Here is a 23,243-nt window from a genome sequence, read left to right as displayed (position 1 = left end):
GAAACTACCTGGATTGATTTCAGTGAAATTAATTACTTGCCTTTATGCAACACAGATACGAAATGTTCTGTGTTAAAAGTGATAGAAGTTGTGTATACAATATGATTATATGCAGGTATTTCAATGTCTTTGGTCCATCTCTTATTTTAATGTCTGGAAGTTTAACCAGATGTAATTTAGAAGTCTGCTGCTAAATCAGTGGGAAGATATCACAATCAAACCTAGAAAATTAGCAGTCCCCATCTTCAGGCAAGTCAAGACTTACCAACTACTAAAATCAATTTCAGGCTCAAGAGCTTCTTGTTCTAAAGGCAGCAGCTTTTCGGAAGACTGAATACAGGAGCTGTTCTAGGCAATTTTCCTTTGATTCCCTTCTTACAGTACAGTGTGTTGTATTGTGTTTAGGCTTTGTTGTCTATGCCATGTATATTATCTGGCAAGTTTATGTACATGGATGCTGGATTTCAGTGTTCTTTAAATATAACACATTTTTCTTTTAGTTCTTTATCTTCAATTATAAGACTGTATTATACCTTGGTTTGTTTTTCATGAGAAGAAGCAGAAGAAAAATGTCAGGAAGGCAACTGGCACTTTACACATATGAAAAACTCAACAAGTATAACTCCACTTTCTTTTAGCACTAATGTTATGATGTCTATTTCTCTCTTCCAGTTCCCCTGTAAATTAGTGCCTCTTCTTTCATGACATTTTAACATTTGTGAGCTTCCTATTAAAAAGATTTTTTTTTTTTCCTTAAGTTGTAAGATGTCTCAATCTGTCTTCCTAAATTCTTAAGGAAATTCTGTTCTAGTCTTGATTGACTTTTCAACAAATATTACCTGATCACTGTTATGAAAGACCTAAAAATCTTATAATATTTCACATGGTAACTATGTATGTGTCTCTCAGTTGAGAAAAACCTCTCTTCCATATAGAAAATTAATAGAATCTTATTTATTCACACCAATCTCCAGAAGGACATGTGCTCTAACACCAGGATGAAAGTAGATTATTTGTAGCTTCCATAAACAGTATGAATCTCTTTTCTATTGTCCACTGTATCTCTTAAAGCAAAGTACCTTCTAGGCAGTCAGCTTAATTTACTGTGTCTTTTTAAACATTTCTTTATGTCATTGTTGCCTCAACAGCTTGCTGCTTCCTTTAGTGCAGGTCCATATGTTTGGAAAGAAGCAAACATCTCAGATATTTCCAAATTTCTTTTTTGATTGTGGTACCCTTGAAACTGATCTAATTTTAAACATCTATTACAGTTTGCTTTCAAGTGAAGCATCCAGGATGATTGACTCTGACCCATGCAGGAGCACCAAAAGGAAACAGCAAGTGATACTAGAGGGTCACTCCCTGCTGTGGGATTTGAGGCACTCAAGTGCTGACCTGACTTATCTAGGGAAGTTATGTGCTTGATGGGGGGTCAGATCCAGGATGTTATGGTGTGACTGTCAAAGCTTACCTGTCTCTCTGACTATTAGCCCCTGCTGTTTTTTCATGTTGGCATCAGTTATATTACAAGGGGCAACCTAGAGGATAACATATGTGAGTGACTACAGAGATCTGGGGACAATAGGGTATTGGGACGCAGATAGTATTATCCTGAGTCCTGCAGGTAAGAGGACAGGGTGTGAGAGGAAGGCACATAGTAAGAAATGCGATAAATGTGCTTTAAATTTGAAAAGCTCCAGTTCAAAATGTTGATAAGTTCAGAAAATTTATTTTTTATACAACACTGATAGGTGATCAAAACTAAATGACATAATAATATTCTGCACTACAACAGGCTTCCTAAGGTTAATGTGAATTCTAATGACCAAAAACCAAACAAACAAACAAAAAAAAGTAACCAAGCTGAATCATCTATTCCTTGAAAACACTCTATTAAAAATATTAGATAAAAACTTAATCTGAAGTCTAAATAATACTACATAGCAGAAACAATATACATTGGTTTTTATTTTGCTTAGTTTGCTTTCTTTTGGTTTGTTTGTTTTGTTTTGTTTTAGTAAAGGGTAAACTGATCAGTGACAATATTTCAATTTGTTAGCTTTGATTTTACACCCTGAAGACAAGAAGCTAACCACTAAGAGGCAAATTCTTGTTTGGGTTGAATATTTTTAACTTGTTTCCAGTTTTATTGTTCTTGGAAGAAATATTATATACCACCTGTTTCATGTACTAAAACTGTGGTGAACTTTGCTTTTCTCAGTCTGTACTGGAACTATTGTACATGAGATAGAAAGTTTATTTTATAATGTCATATAAACATCTATTTTACATTCTAATTTGCGTCAAGAAGAAAATTAAAGTGTGAACAGCAGATGCAAAATGGACTCAAGATAGCACAATTTCTTTATGTAACTTTATCACAAACCAGAACTCCCACAGCTTTAAAGAAAATTGCCTAATTGAGTATTATGACTTTTTTCCCTTCCCAAGTGAAACATATTAAATTTGGTGTAAATGCTGAATTTACTTTTTTTTCCCTACAGATCTTTGGTCCCCGGAGAAAAGATTTAACACTAGGGTAAATCTGGGATTGGGCTAGGATTTGTGTGGAATGATGGTGGAACTGTCTGAATGAAATAAGGTTTTCTATGTTGATGCATATATAGACCTGTCTGTTGAGCTGTCTGTGGCATGGAACTGGTACTGTGCTGGGCATGACACAGATGTATCACCATGGTGGAACTAGTAAAACATGCCTTAGAGAGCAACAGGAAAGAGATATGGAGAAGCTGCAGCAGTGTAAAAAATGTCCTGGAAATAACAGATAAAGAAGACTTAAAGAGTACTTTATTATATACTTGCAAAGAAGTGGTAGCAAGGGGTAGTCATTGAGCAGGTTTAATTCTGACATTCCAGAGACGTGGTATTTTGACAGTCTTCAATTAATTCAGGGAAGATAGAGACACTAGCAAACTACTGCAGGACCTTGATGATTATTGTAATTAATGCACAAGCATTGCATTCTGTAATAAAAGTAAATTTTTAAAAGTGAAATTACAAAAGAAATGTGGGGATAGCTGAGTTCATGATAAGATTGCAAACTGGGCAAAATTCTCAATCAGAAAGAAAAGAAACTCTTGGCTATTGACAGAGCAAGCAGAGCTTGCAAAGCAGAGGAAGTCACCTAGAGACTGAAGCTGTTGGAAAGATGGGGATGTTCTAACACTGCAGACAGTAGAGAAGTTCAGAGTGGAAGAGAGCCCACAGAATGCAGATTGCAGTGAACATTACATTCCTCTGCAAACAACTAACAGAAAACTATAAGGCAGGGGAGAGACAGTGGGCATGGCGTGTGGAAATAATCACCCTCAGGTTTTTCCGTATAAAAGTAATACACTATGAGTACAAACAAGGTAACTCCAAATAGTGAAGATAATTGATTTCACTAGCTTAGCCATGAAACTCCAACAGAACTGTCTAAACACTTTTAAAACAGTATCAAAGTGTCTTCCCAGTAGGGAAAAAATGGAAAAATCCTTTTCTCAATCCCAAATCAAAATGTTTCTAGCTTCCTATAAGAAAAAGAATCGCAAGCAATCTCTTTTCTAAGTTAATCTAACTTGCAGCTATGATTTGGAAAAGAATAATGCTCATAGAACAGGAAAAAAGTAACATGAACACTTGTTCTTAGGAGTCTGACAGTGCTGCAAGTTGGTGAAAAATTCATTTCTGTCTAAAAAGAAAATAAAATAAATCACAACTACTCAGAATAAAAATTAAAACTACAATTCCAGTTATATTCTGGAATAATACGTATAATACATTCAAATTCAATTCCTGTGATCTCAGTGCTCTATTATTTAAGTAGGTGGTGGCTTCTATGTGCAAGTAACTTTTATTCCCTTTCAGTTACTTATTAATCAAACAAATTTTGCATTTTATAAAAGAAAACCTAATTAAGCATTTTATTCTACTAAAAAGATGCTTTTATAAAGGTAGCTGTGGTCAAGGGTAAGCAAAATAGTATTATTTAAGTCTGTTAAAACAGTATGAATGCATGCCTTTGTTGTAAAAGGCCATAGAATCACACTGTTCGTCACTTTAATAAATGTCTGTAGTGGACTGTGAAGCTGTTTTGGCTAATGTGAGCTAAACTACTGTTCTGGAGTAATTATAAATCAGATGTTTCCATATTTGTGAAGAAGCAGAGAAGGTGAAAATTGCTTTGGCAGCGCCTGTTGATTCCATAGCACTCTTTTTTTTTTTTTTTTTTTTTCCCCTTTTTTTCTAACAGCTATAGGTAAGAATTGAGTAAGACCTGATGTTTTGGTTTGGTTGGGGTTTTTTTGGGTTTTTGTTTGTTGTTGTTTTTTTGGTGGTTTTGTTTGGTTTTTTTTTTTAATATTTAGGACATATGAGCTCCCTATGATGTATTTTAGTACACATATGTTCAACTTCTTCATGTGTAATACATTTTAACTGCAGATGAATGATTGTTACAACTGTTGAGGGTACCTACCAGTCTCACCTCTGGTGCTTAACAGTTTTTCCTCTTATAATCCCTGGATGAATATTGTTTTCTCCCTCTTTTTCACTAGTTTTTAACGAGGAGTTGTGGTAGTTGTTGTTCTCATGAAAAGCCTTATTCTCTCTTAAACCAACATTCTTTGAAAAAACACTTTGTTTAAGAAACAACTGTGATCACATTAAATTCCCTACTTCTGCAGCTACGCAGTTTAGGCTCCTGTCTGACTTCCATAAACTGTTGCAGTTGTTAGAAGGGCCAAATCAGGGACCATGAAAACCTCAGCTGTGTGGAATTGTTGACAATTGTTGACAATTGTGTAAATTGTGTAAATTGTGAATTTATTTATTACTGTGATCAAGTCTTCTCTCCTGTTGTTCATAAACACCCCAAAACACAGTTCAGAAAAAAACAAAAACCCAAAACCAAAAACAACAACAAAAAAATCCCCCCCCCCAAAAAAAAAAAAAAGAAAAAGAAAAAGAAAAAATTTACTCAGAGGGGAAAAAAAGCTTTCTGACTATAGTTAACATTCCTGGAAATAGGCATTTTTATTTTTATAAATTTTTATTTATATTTTATATTTTAATAGATATTTTTAGTGAAAATACTGCTAAAGCCTATCTGTAGTTATGCTGCAACCTGGACAATGTTAGCAGGAGCATTATGCATGGAAGACACACAGCTTTAGGCTCTAGAATACCCACAAACTAGTAAGGCATTTTCCATAATTTACTTTTATGAGCTTCAGTTTCAAATGAATTTTACAGACTTAATGGTTTGGGAAATTATTATGGGAAACAATAATTCAGAGTTGACCTTTTCTAAGCTACCTGTTATTTGATTGGTTTAGCTAGCAATGTCTTTAATTGAATTTGTCAGCAACAAAAATATGTGTGCTAACAGCTGCTGACTTACATTTTATAATTATTGCATTACCTCAGATAAATATTTAAGCAGGTGAAGAAAGAGTGGGAGTAGAACAAAGTCACCTACAATAGCACGAAGGGAACATCTCAAGGGAGAGGCTGTTTCTTTAGAAATACATTTCTGAACTAGCAGAAGTCACAACACATTTTTGTCATTTAGTGAAAAAAATTACAAGTTATATATGACAGGATGTGCAAAAACAATGACTAAATACTGTTATTTCCTTAGCCAGAGCTTCATAGTATCATCAGAAAAATTACTCGAAAATTCACGCTCAAATTCTGCAAAGCCTGACTGCTGCTCACCAGCCCCAAAAAAGCTCAAATACAAAAATACAGACTTGTTCTTTGTGCACAGGAGTAATTTTTTTAATTTTTTTTTTTTTATTTTTTAATACTCTGAACTCTCTAATTAAAATAGGATTAAACAAACAGAGTGCTGAATTTAAAAGAAAAACATTATATGAAAAATGAAATTCACTTCCAAATAATTCAGTTCTCATCTCTTGCTATTGAAAAAATATATAATTTTGCACCCATTTTGTGAGGAGGGAATTCTTGGCTTTTGTTTGTTTATAAAATATCACAGTGTCATTAAATCATATGGTAAAGATAAATCATGAAATGTGTCACTGTCTAGTTTTAAACAAAGAATTTTTTGAGAATAAACAACAATTTCTTTTGAACACACTGCTTCTTTCGTCCTGTTTGGAAAACCTTTCTGTATGTTTTTTTTGGGTTTTTTTTTGGTTTGTTTTTTTTTTTTTTTTTAAATGGGTTCTGTCTAAATTCCTCCCATAGAATTAAAGGAAATTATTCACAGGTTCTACATCATTGCTAAAAAACAAAAAACCCAAAACATCTCTTTGAGGAAAACATATCACTTCTTACAAACCTAGTGGATAGAATGCATGTGACATTATCTGTAATTCCAACTCGCACACCAGGATTAGGCCTTCTTATTTTCTAGATAGGATTCTTTTTCCTGTTGTCAGTACTGGAGCTCTTCCCTTTGGAACTTAATGAATAGTTTACATCTGGTTATTGAGACATAAAACCACTATATACTATTCAGAACATCTAACACTAAATGTGTTTGGATAATGTGGGATTTATCAGAGGCATAAAAAAAAATATCTAAGTACCAATCAGCCTCCTTTGAACGAAGCAGTTTAATGGTTGTACTAGTCTGTATGAATGAACTATATGAAGAGTGAAACAACAAATGACAAAGATTTCAGAGAAGAAATGTACATCCAAAGTCATGCATCTTCTCTAATGTTTCTGAAATTACAAATCTTGTATTTTAATTAATATTTGTAATAAATTAGATAAATACATTTCAGCCTGGGGAGAGAAAAAAATATTGTATTCCAGTGTAGAACTGTCATAAGCCTTGCTAATGAAGCCTTGCATCTCTTATATGCAATTTCTCCTAATTTAAATAGAAAACATTCTACTTCAGGGACATAGGATTATATGATATTGCCTATAAAATAAAAGTGTATGTATGAAAAATGGGCTTTTTTTTTTTTTTTTTTTTTTAGCTAGTGGACACATAAGTAAGAAAAGAGCATAGCTGAGATGATCTTGTGCTGCTCATAGACATAAGCAATTTTTCAAAAGATTTTTTAAGACATGAAGAGCAAATATGGAAAAGCAGTAGAAATCTGATGCTGTGATTAGGAAAACCGTTAATAATCCAAATAAAAAGTTAAGACCATTATATTCTTTGCTGCAATTCTTATGCAAGCATTTTAGATAAATAGGAAATTTTAACGTTTTTAAGAAATCCACAATTAAAATGAATGTTTATCCAATATATTTCCATGGTGCACTTTGCATTACGGTCTTCATAAAAACCCAGTATCTACTGTACAGGTGTTTTCAAAAATCTCTACCAGTAATGGAATGAAAATTAGGAAACTACAGATTTTAAAACCCTGTGCAGGAAGCCAAGTGCCATGATGGTATAACATCAACCCTTTAGGGGCTTGTTTTACACTATGGCTGTGGAACTCATGACACAAGCCATGTTGTACATCACAGCGACACGTTTCATGCAAATCCTTTCTTTCTATATGATAGTACATTGCTTATCAGAAACAAGTTTCTATTCATTCTAATGAGACAGTAAAAGTCAAAGTGTGTAAACACATTTAATAAATTACTTTTGCCAAGTACTTGATTGTACTCATTACCAAAACCCAGGTAAAACCAGACAAATCCACTATTCACCTCTTATGATTTCTAGTAGAATATCAGTAGGGTATCCTCAGGATATTCAGATGTACTTTAGCAGCCCTGTAATGGTTACCTGTCTAGTTTTAGGCAGAAAAAGAGGCATTTTCATACGTAGAAGCTGTCATTCACATTACTGTAGGAGTATAATCATGAATCAGCCAAACTAGAGAAACTAGTTATTTGTAACATCAAAAGCTGTTGAAAGCACAAAGCAAGCAAAGCAAAGGATTTTTGCGTTTTTGGAATCTCGAATTTAATCCAATTGGTAAAAATCTTAAGTATGGCTTTTTCATATGGGACTTCACAAAAAAGTCTATCCGGAGATATCCTTTTTAACCTGTCTGTCATCTACTGGGTCACTCAACATCAATGCTCAAGTTTAATGAAAGAATAAATAAAACAGGTGGTAGTCTTAAAGTTTTTTGAGCTGTTTATAAAACAGAAAAGTAGATTAAATTTATCAAAGATTTCCTAACATAGAGAGAGAAGAAATAATACACAGTTTTTTTCAATATGACATTTCAGAATTGTATACACTATACTATTATAATACTTAAATCTATAAAACAATGTCTAAGTTTAACAAGTGCAGTAAACTGAACTTAGCTTTCACACTTTTCTATTATGGAATGGCTGCCTCTAAAGTCCAAATATGCATGTGGAACACAATCAGTCTGAATGATTATTTAGTAACATTTGGGTTTGGCAAGGAAGCCAGTTGTCTTCCAGGATCTGAGCAGGAAATAACAAAAGAGGAACATGAGTGAAAGTAACCTCACAATCATCTTGTGCACTAGCTAAGAGTAGGTACCTCAATATTTCCAATGCTTTGAAGAATTAAAGGAACAATATTGACTATTTGAGAAGTAGTGAAACTACATTTGAATTCAAAATGGGAAAAATATAATAAAAATATCACTTTGGGTGTCTTGTCTTCAGAAGTATGATATCCTATCTCATAACTGTTATAAAATACAACAGGTCTTCAACCGCTGTCTATTCTCCAAAGACTATCACAATCCTATATCACATGGTAATTAATTAGTCTTAGTTTTACACATAAAGACCACATTTACCAAGGTCAACTGTACTATTCTCTAAAAAGGAAATACATTGTCAGGTATTAAAATTATATGTACACATATATACACACAATAATTTTCTTGATTTAAAAGGATTTTAGTTTTACACTTTATTACATGTAATCACTGCTACTTTCAGGCAATTAAATATTGTTGATGTAAGAGTTAGTATGTAATATAGATATGAAAAGATTAAAACCAGATCAAAACCCATCAAGCGTACCAACCAAAAGGATTTTGGCAAATTATCATTTCATATTCAAATATTTCTAAAGTTCTCTACCAAGACTATGCTGAGCAAGAACAAGCTTTTTTGCTACAAGGTTTTTGTTAGTTCCACACAACATATCACGACTCAGATAAAAAGCTGTTATCTGTGAATAATGAATTACTTTTTAGGCATAAACACCCCTCACCAGGCAATAAGGTCTCTCAAAACTGCACAAGGTCTTTAAAATGGCATTTCTGAAATAATATATTTTTACATGATCCTAACATTTAGGAAAACTGGTGAATACATTCACTTATTTTTGAACATGGCATTATAAGATACACATAAGATATTTATAAGAGAAGACTAACATATATCTGGAATAAGAGGTCATATTAAAAATGTTCTTTAAAAAGTTCTGGTCCTGAATGCATTCATTTACAATAAGAGAGAAAATGCTATTAATATGTCACAATTAGCCCACAGATCCTTTTTTGCATGAGTTCAGAATTACCTGGTTGTGAAAAGTAAACATACAGAGAAGTAAATATGTGTTTCTTTCGGCCTATAATATAACCTTTTCTGGTTACCTTTTGTGACTCAACTACTATGGCCAGCATACAGCTCTGAGAAATACTGAATTGCATTATATATTTCCTTATACTTTTGTTTGCTCTGTGTTGCATGTTTGGGAGCAATACCAATATTTATCTAAAAAACCCTACACAAAATAAATAGTTTCTACTGTATTTTTACTAGATCATTAAGAATGAAATTTTTTTTATATTTTCAGCAGATGCATTTGCAAAATGCCTGTTTTGTGAAGATTTGCTTGATTCAGGTTTCTATGCAAAGAATGATAGCACTCCAGAAAAAACTAAGTTGCTTGAAGCATCTCTAATTTGGAGGACAAAAGCTTTTTCATTAATAATGTTTCTGTGCTGTACCAAGAACTTTTGCAGTTCCATTAGGGTTGCTTTCTTAACCAAAATTCCTTCAGTAGAAATGACTGATAGACTTATGCTATTCCGTTTTCAGTAAGGATATTTTTAGGAAGAATGCAGATTTTATCAAAAGAAGGAGGTGGTGTTTTTTTTTTTTTTTTTCCCCTAGGTTTAAGCTTGATTAAGTAGCAAAGTGAATTTTGTGATGATAGCAAGTGGTTAAATGAATTTCAACTTTTTACCAACAACTGCAATAATGCCGGGGGATGGGGATTGGGCTGGGTGGTGGAAGTTCATTTTTTTTCACAGGGTGCCTCATCAGTTTTGAGCCACAAGACCCTCCTTCTGACTTGAGGTGCAGCTGACTCTGTATAGATGTCTGGGCTTTGACCCTTATATTGTGAATGCAAGATATTGTCATATCATGTATTTGTTGTTATACCATGTGTTTGTTTTGTAATGTCATTCTTTATCCTCACCATTTGAACGCACTCCAGAATCACATTTAAGGGAGCCAAATGACTGTCAAGCTAAAAGAATGTACAAACTCAACGACTCTAAACTGGTTTCAAAAATATGGCTTAGAGGTTAAAGCTTTAATATTCTACTTTTAGCTTGCTAAGCTATTGAGCTGCCAGTTAGTGTTAAGAATTTTAATACACTCATGTATTCTTATTAATGACATGGAGTTCACAGAATCACAGAATCATCTAGGCTGGAAAAGACCTTGAAGATCATTCAGTCCAACGATTAACCAATCACTGACAGTTCCCAACTACACCAGATCCCTCAGTGCTATGTCAACCCAATTCTCTAACACCTCAAATGGTGGGGATTCCATGACTGCCCTGGGCAGCTCATTCCAATGCCTAACATTTCTGGAAAGAAATGCTTCTTAATATCCAGTCTAAACCTTCCCTGGCACAATTTGAGGACATTCTCTTTAGTCCTATCACTTACTACTTGGTTAAAGAGACTCATTCCCAGCTCTCTGCACCCTCCCTTCAGGGAGCTGTAGAGGGCGATGAGGTCTCCCCTCAGACTCCTCTTCTCCAGACTAAACACCCCCAGTTCCCTCAGCCTCTCCTCATAGGACATGTGTTCCAGACCCTGCACCAGCTCCGTTGCCCTTCTCTGGACACGCTCGAGTCATTCAATGTCCTTTTTGGAGTGAGGGGCCCAAAACTGAACACAGGAATCGAGGTGCGGCCTCCCCAGTGCCAGTACAGGGGTCAGATCCCTTCCCTGTCCCTGCTGGCCACGCTATTGCTGACACAAGCCAGGATGCCATTGGCCTTCTTGGCCCCCTGGGCACACTGCTGGCTCCTGTTCAGCCGACTGTCAATCAACCCCCCCAGGTCCCTCTCTGACTGGCAGCTCTCCAGCCACTCCTCCCCAAGCCTGTAGTGCTGCTGGGGGTTGTTGTGGCCCAAGGGCAGCCCCCGGCATTTGCCCTTATTGACACTCACACAGTTGGCCTCAGCCCATGGCTCCAGCCTGTCCAGGTCTCTCTGCAGAGCCTCCCTACCCTCGAGCAGATCAACACTCCCACCCAACTTGGGGTCACCTGCAAACTGACTGAGGGTGCACTCGATCCCCTCGTCTAGATCATCAATAAAGGTGTTGAACAGGAGTGGCCCCAACACCGAGCCCTGGGGGACACCACTCGTGACCGGCCACCAACTGGATTTAACTCCGTTCACCACAACTCTCTGGGCCCAGCCATCCAGACAGTTTTTTACCCAGCAAAGCGTGTGCCCATCCAAGCCTCGAGCAGACAGTTTTGCCAGGAGAATGCTGTGGGAAAAGGTGTCAAAGGCCTTACTGAAGTCAAGGTAGACAACATCCACAGCCTTTCCCTCACCCAATAATCAGGTCGCCCTGTCGTAGAAGGAGATCAGGTTTGTCAAGCAGGACCTGCCTTTCACAAACCCATGCTGACTCGGCCTGAGCATCTGGTTGTCCCTCATGTGTTGTGTGATGGTACTCAGGATGAGCTGCTCCATCAGCTTCCCGGGCACCGAAGTCAAGCTGACAGGCCTGTAATTTCCTGGATCATCCTTCCGACCCTTCTTATAGATGGGTGTCATACTGGCCAATTCCCAATCTGTCAGGACCTCCCTGGTCAGCCAGGACTGCTGGTAAATGATGGAAAGCAGCTTGGTGAGCACCCCAGCCAGCTCCTTCAGCACCCTCGGGTGTATCCCGTCTGGTCCCATAGACTGTGTGTGTCTGTGTGATGCAGCAGGTCACTGACTGTCTCCTCCTGGATTGGGGGGATGTCGCTCTTCCAGTCTCTGTCTTCTGGCTGAGGAGGCTGGATTCCCTCAGTACAACTAGTCTTGTCATTAAAGACTGAGGCAAAGAAGGCATTAAGCACCCCAGCCTCTTCCTCATCACTTGTTACCATGTTTCCTCCTGAGTCTAGCAGGGGATGGAGGCTCTCCCTGGTCTATTTTTTGGTGATGACATACTTACTGAAACATTTCTTTTTGTCCTTGATTGTTAAAGTCAGATTAATTTCCACCTGGGTTTTAGGCCTCCTGATTTCTGCCCTGCACAGCCTCACAGCATCCTTGTAATCGTTGTGAGTAGCTAGCCCCTTCTTCTAAAAGCCATACACTCTCCTGTGCAGTCAAAGCTCCCTGTTCAGCCAGGGTGGTCTTCTCTGCCAACGTCTTCTCTTATAGCAGCTGGGGACAGCCTGTTCCTGTGCCATTAAGACTTCCTTCTTGAAGAGCACCCAGCCTTCCTGGGCCCCTATACCCTTCAGGATAGTCTCCCAAGGGATCCTGTAAAGCAGGTGCCCAAGCAAGACAGAGTCAGCCCTTTTGAAGTCCAGGATGTCAGTTCTGCTGCCCCCTCTCCTGGCCTCTCTAAGAATAGAGAACTCTATTATTTCATGATCACTGTGTCCTAGACGGCCTCCAACAGCCACACCACCCACCAGTCCTTCTCTGTTCACAAAGAGGAGATCCAGCAGGGCACCTTCTCTGGCCAGTTCACTCACCAGCTGTGTCAGGAAGTTATCTCCCACACATTCCAAGAATCTCTGGGACTGGTCTCGTTCTGCCATGTTGTATTCCCAGCAGATGTCTGGGAAGTTAAAGTCGCCCACAAGAACAAGGGCAAGCGATCATGAGATTTCTCCTAAGTGCCTATAGAATATTTCATCAACCTCTGTGTCCTGGTTGGGTGGCCTATAATAGACTCCCACTACAACATCTACCCTGTTGGCCTTCCCCCTGATTCTAACGCAAAGACACTCCACCCTGTCTTCACTACACTTGTACTCAAAGCAATCATCACAGTCCCTAACATACAGCGCCACCCCACCACCTCTCCTTCCCTGTCTGTCCCTCCTAAAGAGCTTGTAGCCATCAGCTGGTACACTCACACTCCAGTCAGGGGAGACATCCCACCATGTTTCTGTAATAGCCACTACATCATAATTTTCCTGCTGCATCATGGCTTCAAGTTCCTCCTGTTTGTTACCCATGCTGTGTGTATTGGTGTACATAAACTTCAGATGGGCTGATGTTTTGCCCCCTTTCCCCTTCAAATCTAGTGTAAAGTTCTCTCAGTGAGTCCAGCTAACTCCCACCACAATATCCTTTTCCTCCTCTGGGACATGTTCATCAAGAAAGCTTTAATAACTACCGCCTTTATGATCACAAAAATTAAAATATTGCATCCTAGTTTCCTATATCTATATTTTCCATTTTTTTCATAAACCACAACAAATCAGTTCTAAATAATGAAGAACTATTGTCTCTTCTTGGATGTATCTTAATTAACATTGAAAGTGTTGCAGACATATCCCTGTTCATCCAAGTTTACACATGGAATCTGAGACACAGTGAAGACTGAGGGATATGCTTCATATTTCAGCACCACCAAAATTTCACCCTTAAGAGGAATTGCATGTTGGCATTTTCAGGACTGAAACTGCTTACCAAGCAAAGAAAAGCAAAGCACTGTATTTCTGGTTAAAAGAAATTGATACGTTAAGAGAAGCAACCACCACTGAACTTTGAAAATAGGCCTTTTTTACTATTATGAAATTTTGCTAAATGAATTTCTGTAGGAGATAAAGTTTGCACAATTTGTAATTATTTTTTCCATAACATGTAAAATAGAAAATGTATGGAAGTTGAAAATTGTATAATACGATATATCTGACATAGATCCAGAATTATAAAACTGATATAAATCTTAAACAACTCAAACTTTGGTATAAGTTGTACCTTTTAAATTTTTTATTTCCCATTGGCTTTTCATTGCTATTGATTCCTTCAGGGCAATTTCTTACATGTGATAAGGTGACAGGGTTTTAGTCTAGGAAATTATAAGAAAATACCTTTATGCAAGATTTGCATCCTAAAAAACTGGCAGCAACCTAACTGCAGTGAATCAAGGATTCTTTAACTGTGAAATATCAGTATTAACTTCATATTTAATTTTTAAAAAGACACTACTGCAAGAGAAGGTGTAAATAAATTAGATTTTATTTATTATATTTTACTTTAAGAATGTGAATTTTTCTGAGATTATGTTTATTGATTTGTGTAGAATACACTACTGCATGGAAACTACTTGTACTTTTACAGTAAGAATAATCAGGTCAAGGGGATAATTTTATTACTTCCAGTAAAAACAATTTCTATTTTAGCTAACTAAATTAAATAAAAGAAAGACAAAATTATATGATTTAGATCACACTTTAAGATGTTACTGATTTGAAAAGGCAAGAAAAAATTTCTTCAAAAGGAAACTGTATCAAGATGGAATTTTGTTGTTAACATTCACTCAAATAAATATGCACTGCTTGTGTGAAATCACTTCTGCTTTCAGACCAAGATGTAGTAAGGGAAACTATACTCCAATGATATCACAAAAAACCAGTCACTCAGAAGACTGATGAGAATAAATGCCTGGTTTAAAAGGTAACAGACTTTGGATTGGGTGATTTTTATATATTAAAGTCAGAAATTATTTAGCCTGTTTATTTTGTAAATTTACCATTTATCAACAAGAATAGAACAAAATCAAGAACAAGAATCTATGCTATGTCAGTGGTTCTAACTCTGCAATTGATGTACATCATATAAAGTGCATTTCTATGTGCATAGAAAATGAAATAGTATAAAACTTTATTCTTCTCAGTATCTAGTACTTTGAAAGGTTTTCTTGTACTTATTAAATTCTAGAACATTAAACATATAACAAGGATGTATATAACATACATATATGTTATGTATAACATATAACAAGGATGTATAATGGAGTTGTAAAACTATTCTTCTAGCTTTATTGATGGATATATAGAAACATGGAAAAATACCACAAAATGATATCTAGCTTAACAAAAGCCATATGATTTCTCATTGAAAGATGATTTGTATTTCTCAGCAATACAAATCAAGTTAAAGCAGTAACATAAGCTTTCCATTTATAAGAAAAAAAGAAAAAAAAAAAGATTAAAAAAAAAAATTAGCATGGTTTATTAACACTGACTGGCCAAGCAGTTGGAGGTCAGAAATACGAAGAGACACTAGTCATGATTCTCTGAACTGTAATTTACAATCACTAGACCCTTCATTATTCAGAACTGTTCTAACACCTAGAAATAAGTGACCATCACTCCTGTTGTCTCTGATCATGGTATAAAAATAAAAATTAAAAATAAACTTATTTCAGATACAAATTCCTAGTCAGGGGCTGTTATATAAGAGTTACCAGAATACTGCTAAGATCAACAGAAGTCATGATGTAATTTATTAGAGCTTCATGAAAGTTGATCATCCAGGGAACACTGACAGGACACAGTGACCTCTGAAATCTATCAGCCTTCCCTGTAGTCAGGAAAATAAAAGCCTCTACAGATTTTTCATACTGTGGTGGAAGGGGAAGAGACAATTCTGGAAAAAGACTGACAAATAGTTGACAAATAGACCACTGAAATTTGAAAAGCTGACGATATCAAACATTGCTGAGTTATTCATGCTCTACTGAACTAACTAAAATAATCACCTGGATTATTAGATGTATAGGAACCTAGGATTTCTGGAAAACAGGCACTGAACACGTATGAATCAACTGTTCTGTTCATATGATATAAAGTTAATCTGTAAATACAGAACAAATCTGATGACTCTGTGATTCAGACTTCCTAGAGACTAAATCAATCATAGATTTAAAAATTCGGGAATTTTTCAAGAGATCCAGGAAGATATTTCTCAAGTTTTGTCACACAGACACAACACTGAAGGATATTGTTTTAACAGTTAAATCTGAAATGACAATTTAGCTGATCAAAGTAATAGATCTATACCAACTTACCACCTCACCACAATGTCCTTACAGTGCAATCAATGACTGGAGGATTAAAAGTGGAAGACTCTTCAAGATTTCCCTGAAAGAGAAAATAAAACCTCTTTTATTTGCATTTCTACAGTAACAGCAATAAATTCTGAAGGGTTCAGGTATCAGAAGAAGTTAGTATACTGGCAATAAATAACTTCTGCAAAGTCCTATCATTGAAAGGCAGCAAAACAAAGTGGAATTTATGGAGTAATTCTGATGTAAAACAGTTTAGATCATAAATGGTCACATATTAACTTATTTGAACCAGATATTTTCTGATTAAAGTGTTCATGAAACTGAAGTTGTGTTTGCAGCCACATTGTCTTAATTATAAACACTTTCTTGCTATGTCATTGTACTAGACCAACATATTATTTTTGGTGCAAAGATGTAGTTTCTGAACTGAAACTTATGCTATTAGCTGATTAGGTACACCAGAGATATTACCAAAGCCTACAGTATTTGCACAGGCAGTATGTTACTCAGTAAATTACTTGCACAATTTCTAGACACAGAACTAAAGCCTTGCCAATAGTAAAGCTATCTGTTCACATATCACAAAACAGTGTCAATCTCTACCACATAGATGTCCATTCTAACTCAATTACTCAACTCTTTCTCACCAGAAGTCTGGCTTATAGAGGTTCTGTAAATTACTCAGTCAAAACTGATGAGTGTCCAGTACACACTGAATGCAGGAATCATCTTTAGAACCTATATTTGAACATCACTGTAGTGATATACAATTAAAAAGCACATTTCATTTCAGTTGTGAATATCTTCATACTTTGCTTTTGGATGGGTTTAATTGTCCCCTGCTTCCACACTGTCTGATTTCATATTATTTGTAGCTTGACAGTAAAAGATAAAACCTTTTGTGACAACAGCATTTCTATCATGCAAAGATATTCCTTTTTAAAATTACCCTTTTTTTGTTTCTTCTTAATCTTATTCACACCTTATTCCCTTTCTGCTTTTGTGGAATGCATTGGCCTGTTGACCCTACAGGTGAGCACCCTATCTTGGCTTGCATATATTCTTAATTTATTTCATCACATGCAAATAGTCTAGACAAATGATCATCTACCTTTTCTTCCATACTAACAGATTGTTAGCAGGGAAAAAAAGCAAATGAAAAAAACTCCAAACCCCAACTGTTTTCTCATTATTGTAACAAGCAGGAAATTTCTGCTTTTTGATGGGGCTGAGGTTGGTATTTTCATGCTGTATCAATTCGATTATTGCTTCACCTGTGTCATCATCACAGGACATCTCTATAACATGATAGTTTTGTCCTTTCTCCCTTCTTGTTTTCTAGCTCTAACTTGCCTCGCTGTCTTATCCATCCCTCCTTTCTTGAATTTTATGTACCTTAATACTATACATGGTCCCATGTTCCCACTGTCTTCCATAAATATCTAATTGTTTCATCTTTTCATGCTTGTCTCTTGTAGTAAATAGCAGCTGGCTTAGCCTAACCAGAGATACCCTACTTTCCTTCTCATCCTTCTTGTACTATCTTCTATGGGCCTTGATGACATCTTCACTTTTGGTACTTCCTTTTCCATTCTTTTGGCTCTGGAATACATGTTCCATATAAATTATGATCATGAACAAAACAACAGAGGAAGAAGATTTTGGTCTTTATGATGTTAGTCTGCAGGTCTGTAGACTTTATCATGACAGACTCCTTTCTTTGTTCTAAAAAAAACCCTTCTGAAAAATATAACTGAAACATATATTCTTACAGTAAGAATGAGGTAATAATGTAGATGCACAAAGAATGTTAGCTTTTTAATCTTTTGCTCCCCTCTTATGTAAAGTAAACATGCATCACACTTTTCATATGTGCAAGATGTTCACAAAGAAGTTAACGACTATTGAAAAGTTAACCTTCCACTAAGACAAGTAATAATACAAAAGAAACATTTTCTGTTACCCAAAATACAACAAGCATAACTGTCACTGCCAATAATTCTGTACTCTCAGTAGAAGTAATTTCTGTCATTCAGAATGGTGGAGTGTCATAGAGAATGCTATGAGAGCTCAGAAATCAAGTCTAGTGATAATGGGGTTGAGAGTGTTTGGGTAAGGTTAAGGGCCAATAAAGCAGATCTTGCTGTGGGAGTCTGCTATAGACCTCCCAACCAAAGCAGGGAGGTGGATGAAGATTTCTATAAACACTTGGGAGAAATCTCGTGGTCACTTGCCATTGTTCTTGTGGGGGACTTTAACATCCCAGGTATCTGCTGGGATCACAACGGAGCAGAGAGGGAACAATCCAGGAGGTTCCTGGAATGTGTGGAGGATAACTTCCTCACACAGCTGGTGAGTGAGCCGACCAGGGAAGGTGCCTCCTGGACCCGGTTCTGTGAACAGGGAAGAGCTTGTGGGGGAAGTAAAAGTCTGAGTCTGTCTAGGGTGCAGTGATCATGAGACGATTGAATTTTTGATCCTTGGAGAAACAAAGAGAGGGGTTAGTAAAACTGCCACCTTAGATTTCCGAAGGGCAAACTTTGACCTGTTCAAAAGACTGATTGAAAAAATCCCTTGGGAGGCTGCCCTGAAGGAAATGGAAGTCCAGGAAGACTGGAACTACTTCAGGAGAGAAGTCTTAAAGGCACAGGAGGAGGCTGTTCCCACGTGCCAAAAAACAAGCAGTTGGGGAAGGAGACCAGCCTAAACAGGGACCTTTGTCTGGATCTCAAGAACAAAAGGAGAATCTACGACCTCTGGTAGAGGGGGCAGGTGTCTCACGAATACTGTAAAGTTGCAGTGAATCTATGCAGGGAGAACATCAGGAGAGCCAAAGCACACCTAGAGCTCAACCCGGCTACAGCTATTAAAGATCATGAAAAATGTTTCTCTAAATTCATTAACAACAAAAGGAGGATTGGGGGAAATCTCCCTCTTGTATTGGATGCAGAGGGAAACATGGTAACAAAGGATGAGGAAAAGACTGAGGTGCTCAACGCCTACTTTGCCTCAGTCTTTAGCAGTGGGACTGGCTGTTCCCTGGACACCCAGCCTCATGAGCTGGGAGATGGGGAGGGGAAGCAGACTGAGGTCAGCACAGTTAAAGAGGAAGTGGTCAGAGACCTGCTGCACCCCTTGGATGCACACAAGTCTGTGGGACCGGATGGGTTACACCCAAGGGTGCTGAAAGAGTTGGCAGATGTGCTTGCCAAGATGCTTTCCATTATTTACTTGAAGTCATGGCTAACTGAGGAGGTCCCGTTGGACTGGAGGGTGGGAAATGTGACACCCATCAACAAGAGAGGCAGAAAAGAGGATCCAGGAAACTATAGACCTGTCAGTCTGACCTCGGTGCCAGGGAAGGTCATGGAGCAGGTCATCTTGAGTGCCATGGAAAGTCATATAATGGACAACCAGAAGATCAGGCCCAGTCAGCATGGGTTTATGAAAGGCAGGTCCTGCCTGACAAAACTGATCTCCTTCTATGACAAGATGACCCAACTATTGGGCAAGGGAAAAGCTGTGGGTATTATCTACCTGGATTTTCAAAAAGCATTCGACACAGTTCCCCATAGAATTCTCATAAAAATATTGGCTGCCCATGGCCTGGATGAGCGAACAGTCTGCTGGGTCAAGCACTGGCTGGATGGACGGTCCCAGAGAGTGGTGGTCAGTGGAGCTAAATCCAGCTGGTGGCCGGTCACAAGTGGTGTTCCTCAGGGCTCGGTGTCGGGACCATTTCTGTTCAACATCTTTATTGATGATCTTGGTAAGGACATAGAGTGTATCATCAGTGAGTTCGCAGATGACACCAGTTAAGTGGGAGTGTCGATCTGCGTGAGGACAGGGAGGCTCTACAGAGAGACTTGGATAGATTGGATTGGTGGGCCAACGTTAACGGGATGAGCTTCAACAAGGCCAAGTGCCAGGTCCTGCTCTTGGGCCACAACAACCCCCTGCATGGCTACAGGCTTGGGGAGGTGTGGCTGGAGCTGTCTGGGAGAGAAGGATCTGGGGGTTCTCATTGTCAAGCACCCAAACATGAGCCAGCAGCATGCCTGGGTGGCCAAGAAAGCCAACGGCATCCTGGCTGGTATCAGAAATAGTGTGACCAGCAGAGGTAGGGAGGTGACAGTCCCCCTGTACTCTGCACTGGTGAGGCCACACCTGGAGTGTTGTGTCCAGTTTTGGGCACCTCAATACGAGAGAGATCTCGAGGTGCTGGAGCGAGTGCAGAGGAGGGCAACGAAGCTGGTGGAGGGCCTGGAGAACAGATCCTGTGAGGAGCAATTGAAGGAGCTGGGACTGTTCAGTTTGAGGAGGAGAAGGCTGAGGGGAGACCTCATCACTCTCTGCAACTACCTGAAAGGACATTGTAGAGAGGTTGGTGCTGGTCTCTTCTCACAGGTGATTAGTGACAGAACAAGAGGAAATGGTTTAAGCTTCAACAGGGGAGGTTTACACTGGACATTAGGAAAAAAAAATTTTCACAGAAAGAGAGGTCAGGCAGTGGAATAGGCTGCCCAGGGAGGTGGTGGAGTCACCATCCCTGGATGTGTTTAAGGGTTGTTTAGATGAGATGTTGGAGGATATGGTGTAGGGGAGAACTTTGAAGAGTTGGGCTGGTGGTTGGCCTTAATGATCTCAAGGGTCTTTTCCAACTTGAATGATTCTATGATTCTATTGAATATGATTATTCTCTGCCACACTTTTCATATTCAAGCATCATAACCTGCAGGCAGAAGAGCAGTCCATCCCAACAAACAGGAAGTCAGACAAAAATGCGAGGGGGCCTTCATGGATAAACAAGGCACTCTTTGCAAAACTTGAACGTAAAAAGGGAGTATATGAAAGGTGGAAACAGGGACAGGTAACCTTGGAGGAATATAGAGACACTGTCTATGCATGCAGAGGTGCAGGTAGGAAAATCAAAACCCAGGAGTAGAATCTGGTGTGGGATGTCAAAGGCAACAAGAAAGGCCCCTGTAAGTATATCAACAAGTAAGGAAAGCCTAGAGAAAATGTGGACCCAGTGCTGAATGTGGCAGGAGCACTGGTGAAACAGGACATGAAAAAGGCTGAGATACTGAATGCCTTTTCTGCCTTGGTCTTAACTAGTAAGACCACCCTTCAGGAATCCCAGATACCAGGGGAAAAGTTTAGTGCTACAGGACCACCTGACCTTACCTGGGAAGATGATGGAGCAGCTAATCCTGGAAACCATTTCCAGGCAGATGACCAACAAGAAAAACACAGGAGCAGTCAGCATGGATTCACCAAGGTGGAGTTATGTTTGACTAACCTGATAACTTTCTATGGTGACAAGACAGTCTAAGTAGATAAGGTGAGAACAATGGATCGTGCCTACCTAGCCTTCCATATGGCTTTTGACACAGTCCCCAGTAACACCCTCACAGAGATGATGACAAAATATGGGTTGGATGAGCAGACAGTGAGGTTGATTGAAACTGGGCTAAATGGATGAGTTCAGAGCATCAGTAATAAAAAGTCTACTTGGAGGCCAGTAACTAGCTGTGTGCTCCAGGGATCAATATTAAGTACTACTACTTTCAATGCCTCCAGTAATGATTTAAAGGATGGGACACAGTGTAGCCTCAGCAATTTTGCAGGTGACCCAGAACTGGGAGGAGTGGCTGGTACACTAGAGGTTTGTGCTGCTATTCAAAGGGACCTCAACAGGCTGGAGAAAAGGAAGGAGTGGCAACCTCATGAAGATTAACAAGAAGAAGGGGAAAGCAACTTTGCACAAATGGCCCTGTGGGTTCTTGTGGACACCAAGTTGCACACGAGCCACCAATGTGCATTTGCCACAAATAAGACCAACACCTTCCTGGGCTGCAGTGGATGGAGTATTGCCAGCAGGTCAAGGGAAGTAATCCCTCCCTTTTATTCAAAACTGGTGAGGCTCCACCTGGAGTACTGTGTCCATTTTTGGGCTTCCCAGTACAAAAGAGATATGGACACACTGGAAAGAAAGAATGAAACGCCATAAATTTATTGAAGGGACTGGAGCACCTCTCCAATAAGGAAAGGCTGAGAGAGCTGGGAATGTTCAGCCTGAAAAAGACAAGTCTCAAGGGGAAATTCATCAATGTATATAAATACCTGAAGGGAGGGTGCAAAGAAGATGGCATCAGGCTCTTTTCTTTGGTGTCCAATGAAAGGACAAGAGGCAATGGGGACAAGGAAATACAAAAGAGTCTGGCTGAACTGCAAGAAATGCTTTTTACTGTTTCTGAGGAAACACTGGAGCAGTTTGCTCAGAAAAGGCTGTGGAATCTCTGTCCTTGGAAATGTTAAAAAGCCACCTGGACATGGTCCTGGACAACCTGTTCTAAGTAGCTCTGCTTGAACAGGGAGGCTGGTCTTGTTCCAACATCAACCATTCTGTGATTCTGTGCTATTTTATTCATGTCACTTAGAGTCTGATTTTTTTTACACCCACACAGGCAGACTGTGATTGATAACTACTTTCCACCTTTTTCTATATCTTGTTGGTGGCATTCAGAAGCCACAATATTCCCAATAATTCAGGATAAAATAAAAGGCAAGTAAATAGCAAGAGATGGCAAATCACAATCAAGAATGTTTCACCCTTAAAACTCTTTCCCCCTAAATCTTAGGCAAAACTATTTTTGTCATACCATAGCAGTTTCAGAGAAAAATATTTTTCTGAAATGCACTGCACATGCAACACAAAGAAAATTGTTGAAAATATTCATATAGAGAACTTTTTTTTCTCTAAAAATCATAACTATGTTAAGTTCCAGTGACATTAAAGGAAATGATGAATTTAGAGCAAAGCTTATTGGTTCCTCAGATTCTTTTTTTTTTATAGGGGAAAGTACAGCTAAGAGATATTGAAAAAAGGCTGTCTCCTGAAATAGGAAATAATTCAAGAAAATGCCAGCAAAGTAAATGGCATGGCTTTAAAATGGTCTTTTTCTCCTGGATTTAAATTTAATAATGATCATGGATTAAGTC

The 23,243-nt window shown here is 38.2% G+C and overlaps 1 long non-coding RNA gene across 1 annotated transcript in view; it reads right to left on the bottom strand.

Annotated features, from left to right (window-relative positions):
• The window catches only part of LOC141973923 (uncharacterized), a 319,412-nt gene that overhangs the window by 34,272 nt on the left and 261,897 nt on the right, over positions 1 to 23,243 (bottom strand). Inside the window, exon 2 of the long non-coding RNA XR_012635625.1 lies at positions 16,239 to 16,311. This is a non-coding gene — a long non-coding RNA (uncharacterized LOC141973923). The remainder of the gene's footprint in view (positions 1 to 16,238; positions 16,312 to 23,243) is intronic.

The sequence above is a fragment of the Athene noctua genome, chromosome Z, assembly GCF_965140245.1.
Source record: "Athene noctua chromosome Z, bAthNoc1.hap1.1, whole genome shotgun sequence".
Lineage (NCBI taxonomy): Eukaryota > Metazoa > Chordata > Aves > Strigiformes > Strigidae > Athene > Athene noctua.
Note: the sequence above shows the minus strand (reverse complement) of the source record. Positions and strands in the feature narration are given on the sequence as shown.